At 40.3% G+C, this 7,287-nt stretch overlaps 1 pseudogene; it reads right to left on the bottom strand.

Annotated features, from left to right (window-relative positions):
• Positions 1-5,102: 5,102 nt before the first annotated feature.
• Positions 5,103-5,928, bottom strand: LOC128581761 (ADP-ribosylation factor 4-like; annotated as a pseudogene).
• Positions 5,929-7,287: the final 1,359 nt, after the last annotated feature.

The raw sequence follows: 7,287 nt of genomic DNA, 5'->3' as shown, positions 1-7,287 counted from the left end.
AAATACTCAGGAAGCTGGGGCAAGAGAATCGCCTAAGCCCCAGAACTGAAGGTTGCTGTGAGCAATCTACTGAGGGCAACATAGTGAGACTCTGTCTCAAAAAAAAAAAAAAAAAAAAATGTGGGCAGCACCTGTGGCTCAGTGGGTAGGGGGCAGGCCCCATACACCGAGGGTGGTGGGTTCAAACCTGGCCCCAGCCAAACTGCAGCAAAAAATAGCCGGGTATTGTGGTGGGTGCCTGTAGTCCCAGCTACTCGGGAGGCTCAGGCAAGAGAATTGCCTAATCCCAGGAGTTGGAGGTTGCTGTGAGCTGTGTGATGCCACGGCACTCTATCGAGGGCGATCAAGTGAGACTCTGTCTCTACACCAAAAAAAAAAAAAGTGAATATAGAACTACCACATGATCCAGCAATTCCACTTTTGGGTAAACACAAAAAAAAGAATTGAAAGAAGAAACTGAAAAATATATTCATATACCCATACTCATTGTAGCATTATTTTCAACAGCCAAAAACTAGAGGCAACTGAAGTGTCCATCAATGGATGAATAAGCAATGTATTATATTCTTATAATAAAATGTTATTCATCGGAGGTGAGTGGATTGCTCAAAGCCAGTAGTTTCAGATCAGCCTGAGCAACATAGTGAGACCACATCTAGGCAAAAAAAAATAAAAATAAAAATTATTTTAAATAAGCCAAGTGGGTGACACTCACCTGTAATCCAAACCACTCAGGATGCTGAGCTAGGAGGTGAGCGTAGAAGTTTAAGATGAGCTAAGAGCATGCCACTGCCTTCTAACTGGGCAACAGAGCAAGACAAAGAGAGAGAGAGAGACAGAAAGGCAAAGAGGAAGGAAGAAAGGGAGGGAGGGAGGGAAATGTTATTCAGCCTTAAAATGAATGAAAACTGACACAGGCTACAACATGGACATATCTGGAGATACCATGTTAAGTGAAGTAAGCCAGTCACGAAAAGACAAATACTATAGGATTCTATTTACATAAGACACCAAGAGTAGTCAAATTTATAGAGACAAAAAAGTACTAGAGGTTAGCAGGGACTAGCAGTGGTTCTCAACCTTCCTAATGCTGCAAACCTTTAATACAGTTAAAAGGGGTCGCGACCCACAGGTTGAGAACCACTGATAGAGGAAGGGGTGAATAAGGAGTAATTTTTTTAAAGGTACGTACAGAGTGTCAGTCCAGGAAGAGAAAAAAACTTCTGGACATAGAGAGTGGTGATGGTTGCATAGCAAAATAAATTTACTTAATGCCACTGAATTGTGTACATTAGATACAAATAGATAAAGTGGGGCGGCACCTGTGGCTCAGTGGGTGGGTGCCAGCCCCATATACCAAGAGTGGCAGGTTTGAACCCGGCCCCGCCCAAACTGCAACAAAAAATAGCTGGGCATTGTGGTGGGCACCTGTAGTCCCAGCTACTCTGGAGGCTGAGGCAAGAGAATCACCTTGCCCAGGAGTTGGAGGTTGCTGTGAGCTGTGACACTCTATGGCACTCTACCGAGGGCAATAAAGTGAGACTCTGTCTCTAAAAAAAAAAAAAAAAAAATAGTTAAAGTAGTAAATTTGATAGTATTTTACTATACTACAGATATTTTGCCATTACCACAACAAATGATGTGAAGTCTTTCAAAGACTAGACAACCCTGACCAGAAAAGAGAAAAAAGAAAATGTTGCTCCTTTACTCTCTGATGTGGTTTGGATATTTGTCCTCTCCAAATCTCATGTTGAAATGTAATCTCCAATGGTTGTGGTAGGGGAGACTGAGCAGGAGATGTTTGGGTCATGGGGCAGATCACTCATGAATGGCTTGGTGCACTCTGGTAATAATGAACAAGTTCTTGTTCTCTTAGTTCACATGAGAGTTGGTTATTTAAAAGAGTGGAAGCACCCCCTCCTCCCTCCCTCCCTCCCTCCCTCCCTCTCTCTCTCTTTCCCTGGGACACCCCTACTCTGCCTTCACCTCTGTCATTAGTGGAGCCTTCCTCAAGTCCTCACCAAACAGATACTGGTACCATGCTTCTTGTACAGCTTGCAGGACCATAAGCCAAATAAAACTCTTTTCTTTATAAATTACCCAGCCTCAGATATTCCTTTGTAGCACTTGGACAAAGACACTCTCCATCCTGAGAAGAGTCAGGACAGTGTTTCTTTTTGTTTTGTTTTGTTTTGTTGAGACAGAGTCTTACTTTGTCACCCTCAGTTGAGTGCTGTAGCATCATAGCTCACAGCAACCTCAGACTCTTGGGTTCAAGCGATTCTCTTGTCTCAGCCTTCCAAGTAGCTGGGACTACGGGCACCTACCATAAAACCCAGCTATTATTTTAGAGACAGGGTCTCGTACTTGCTCAGGCTGGTCTCCAACCTGTGAGCTCAAGCAATTGACCACCTCGGCCTCCCAGAGTGCTAGGGTTATAGGCATGAGCCACTGCACCTGGCCGACAGTGTTTTGATGTCTTGAAAAACTACAACAACCAGAAAGGCATTTTGGTAAAGCACTCATTCAGGTTTGGGGAAGTTGTATTTGTTGTTTATTTGTTTGTTTTTGTAAGAGGAGTCTTGCTGTCTCACCTGGACTGGAGTGCAGTGGTGTGATCGTGACTCGAACTCCCAGAATCAAGCTATCCTACGGAGTCAGCCTCCTGAGTAGCTAGGACTATAGGCACACACCACCACACCCAGCAGTTTAAAAAATATTTTGGAGATTTTATTAGGATCAGAATGTTGCTCAGTCTGATCTCAAACTCCTGGCCTTAAGTGATCCTCCCAGAGTGCAGGGATCACAGGCATGGTAGGGGTGAGGAAACTTGCCTTTTCCTCTAAAAGTATGCTGAAAGATCAGCTCACAATTAAGGAAGATTAATAAGAAAAAAAGATTTATTTAACATATGCACGGGAGGAAATCACGGAGTTATAACTGAATTTTCCAATGGAGTTCAAATGTCTTTATACATGCCTTTTAGAGGGGAGGAAGCAAGTTGAGAATAGGGTAACAAACAGTTGCTAGGGAGAATGAATGGATGAGGGAGAAATAGATTAACTTGTAAATTAACCTGGGAGACAATTTATTGGTATTTATAACCCAGACAATTTGGGCCACGTCTATCTATATTCCTGACCCTCATTCCTGAAATATTTTGAGATAATAGGAAGAGAAAATGGGCATCAATTGTCTCCTTTTGGCTCAGCACCCATACCTCAGTGGTTAGGCTCCAGCCACATACACCAGGGCTGGCGGGTTCCAACCCACCCCGGGCCTGCTAAACAAAAATAACAACTACAACAAAAAAATAGCCGGGTGTTGTGGTGGGCGTCTGTAGCTACTTGGGAGGCTGAGGCAAGAGAACTACTTAAACCCAAGAGTTGGAGGTTGCTGTGAGCTGTGATGCCACAGCACTCTACCAAGGGTGACAAAGTGAGAGTCTGTTTCAAAAAAAAAAGAAAAAAATTACAAATTTATTTCTGACAGTTCTGGAGGCCAGGAAGTCTAAGATCAAGGTGCCTGTAGATTCACTGTTTCCTAAGGGCTTATTCTTTGCTTCATATGTGAAGCCTTATTGCTGTGTCTATGGCCTCACATGATGAAAGGGGCAAGGTATCTCCCTTTAACTTTTTTCTCTATTTTTATTATTATTATTTTTCAAGACAGAGTTTCACTTTGTTGCCCTTAGTAGAGTATTGTGGCATCATAGCTCACAGCGAACTCTAATTCTTGGGCTCAAGTGATTCTCTTGCGTCAACCTCCTGAGTAGCTGGGACAACAGGTGCCCCCCACAACACCTGGCTATTTTTAGAGACCTAGTCTTGTTCTTGCTCAGGTGGGTCTTGAACTCTGCAGATCAAGCAATACAACTACCTGGGCCTCCCAGAATGCTAGGATTACAGGCATGAGCCACCATGCCTGGCTAATCTTTTATTTTTTTAATTTTTTTTCTTTTTGCTTTTAAAGTGTTCACTGACAGATCTTTAACCTTTTATAAGGGGACTAATTCCATTCATGAGGTTATAACCCTCATGACTTAATCACTTCCTAATAGGTTTGACCTCTTAATACTACCACAATGAGGATTAAATTTCAACATAAATTTGGGAGGGATGCATTCAGACCATAGCAATGCTCTTTCGAATCTTTCTCTTTTTTGACGCTTTATTATTTTATTAGGAATAATTCCAAACAGGTTAAGAAGAAAATGTATTCATTGATAAGTTTCCTGAAAAACTCTTAATGAAGATATGTTCACCGATGAACAATGAAACGTCAGCAGAACTATCATATACTGAACAGAGTCAGGCTGATACCAAAAGCAACATGCAACATAAACAAGTTACAATATAGGCAGCGCCTGTGGCTCAAAGGAGTAGGGCACCACCCCCATATACCTGAGGTGGTGGGTTCAAACCTGGCCCTGGCCAAAAACTGCAAAAATAAATAAATAATAAATATGATAAAATTATTTTTAAAAATACAATATAAAGGAAGACAATAAATATTAAAAACCATCTAAATATGAACTCTTTGCAACCAGCACAGAAATAATTAGCTACCAAATCCAAATTACATAAAAGTTAAGTTTGACTGACAGAGGTCAGGAGTCAATATTGGAGAAAAAAATTCATTCCTCAATGCAAGAGAGCTGAATAGTGTTTTGGAGCATCTCCCTGGCTGGTACAAGTTACCAGTATTAGAAAATCTTTTTGGCAAGGGAAAGAAATAAATACAAATGGAATGCTACATTTTTAAATCAGCAGGCTGTCCAAGGAATGATAAAGGTATCAGTAAGTAGCAAGGGCATAACTTTAAAACATTATTTGTTGTGGGCTCAAAAAATATTCAAAATGGACTTAAAGGTTTCACAATAGCTATGTCCAGGCATTTAGGCTAAAGGGAGGTAAAATTAAAAGAGGACACTTTCTCCCCAAGGAGAATTTCTTCATAACCAAGCATATTGCTAAATAGCAACATTATACTTGGTAAACAATAATTGGCAACAAAATAAGTTTATTTTGGCTCTGAGCCTGTGGATCAAGGTTTATTTTCCCAAAACCAGTCCCAGATACTATTTAAAAACAAGATGCAAACTAATTTTGTTGTATTGCACCTAGACCAATTCTATCAAACATGTCCTTGGTTAGATATCCAGTTTCATTTAACGTTTTGAAAGCTCATTTGACAGCCAGTCAAGTCCCTCATAGAGGCCAGTTCCTTAAGTAGCACAAGTGGCTTGAACATACCATGTTCTGTTATGGGGACTGAAGACCTAATTTATCTCATTTCACTGATGGCCATGGCATTTGGCAAATCGTGTTTGTTTACAAAAGCAGCAGCACTTCGTCTTTCAACTCATTTTCCTGGAACATTTTTTTTTTTAATAGGCTTCTTTATTATTAATATCTCTACTATGCTGTAGTTACAAATAAACCCTCAAATCTCAGTGGCTTTACCTCACAGAAATTTTTCAGATTAACAGAGTTTTTTTTTTTTTTTATTGTTGGGGATTCATTGAGGGTACAATAAGCCAGGTTACACTGATTGCAATTGTTAGGTAAAGTCCCTCTTGCAATCATGTTCCTGGAACATTTTCTGCAGCTCTTCTGCTCTTTCCTAAATTCATTCACAATCATTACTATCTACCACAAAAATAAGACCCTGGGTATTCTGGAAGTAATGCCTTCAGAGAGACCTAATTTTATCTTGACCACCAACATCCCGTACAATGGAACAAATGTTCTTATATTCTACTGTTTCCACATTAAAGCAATGGTAGGAATGTTGGTAATTATTTCCCCCAACTTCAGTTTATTCAGAATGGTTGTCTTGCCAGCAGCATCCAATCCAACCATCAAAATGCGCATCTGCTTCTTGCCAAAGAGGTGAGAGAGGAGAGAAGAGATAGTGAGGCCCATGGCGGTAAGTGGCGCTTGCCATGGGCAGAAGGGGTTTGGGGCATCCCCAGTCCTACTCTTTTCACACTCCCAGCAAACTGAAGGAGAGGGAAGAGAAAGAGCTGAGGAAGAAGCAGGATGGCAGGGACATCTCGCTGGCCGCTGGCGGGTGTGGGATAAAGCTCCTGTACAGAAAATAGCTGAAGGAGGACCGAATGGGTGACTCCCACTTTTGACTCTTGATGTTTTCTCCTTTTCATTTAATAACCCCATTCTTTTAAAAGCTGCATAGCATTCCACCCTGATAGTACCATACTTTATTTACTTAACCCATCTGTTTTTTTTATGTATTGATTAGAAAAGTTTTTATTACTTATTTTAATAAAGGTGAAGAACCCTTTTTGGATATTATTCAGAAAAAGCAATAATACAAGATTAGCAAATGTTTTGAGGAGTTGGAATTCCATATAATTATTTCTACTCTTTTCCCCCTAATTAACCTGAAACTGTTGCATCACTTCGTAGTAGGGTATGTTTTTAATGTTCATTGGGTTTTCTCCCTAGCTATAAAGGTAACAAAAATCCTGAGGGGACCGTTATCTAATCTTTTGAAAAAATGATAAAGCTAGAGTCACTTCTCCTTATACCAAAATAAATTGCAGAAAATTGTGTAATTCAGAAACCATAGGAAAAAAATAAAAGCATAATTATCTAAAAATTAAGCACATTTGTATGCCAAAAAAATACAAAAGCAAAACCAGAAGCCAAATAATGTCCAAAGAAAGGAATTTCATAACAGACAAAAGACTAACTTCATTAACTTACAAGTGCAGACAAATCAATAAGAAAAAGGTGAACAGCCCAACAGAAAACTGTACCAAGAATATGACTACTTTCAGAAATATAAATGTTCAATAAACATAAAATAAAAGCCAGGCCTGGTGGCTCACACCTGTAATCCTAGCATTCTGGGAGGCTGAGGTGAGAGGATCCCTTGAGTTCAAGACCAAGCTGAGCGAGAGTAAGACCAGATGCCACCTCTACTAAAAATAGAAAAATTAGCTGGGAGTGGTGGCACTTGTAGTCCCAGCTCTTGGAGGCAAGAGGATCTCTTGGGCCCAAGAGTTTGAGATTGCTGTGAGCTATGACACCATAGCACTCTACAGACAGTAGAGACTACTGAGACTACATAGACTCTGTCTAAATAAAATAAAAATAAAAATAAAGAAGCAGGTAACAGTATTCTTTCACAGAAAGGAATGGGGCAGGAACAGAAAGGAGGCATTTCGTTTCAGTTTATACCTTTCAAACTGTTTGCATGAAGTCAATATAGGCATACCAACATTTGGGGGGGGGGTTTAAATAGTTTTTCTAAAGAGCA

The sequence above is a fragment of the Nycticebus coucang genome, chromosome 3, assembly GCF_027406575.1.
Source record: "Nycticebus coucang isolate mNycCou1 chromosome 3, mNycCou1.pri, whole genome shotgun sequence".
Classification (NCBI taxonomy): domain Eukaryota; kingdom Metazoa; phylum Chordata; class Mammalia; order Primates; family Lorisidae; genus Nycticebus; species Nycticebus coucang.
Note: the sequence above shows the minus strand (reverse complement) of the source record. Positions and strands in the feature narration are given on the sequence as shown.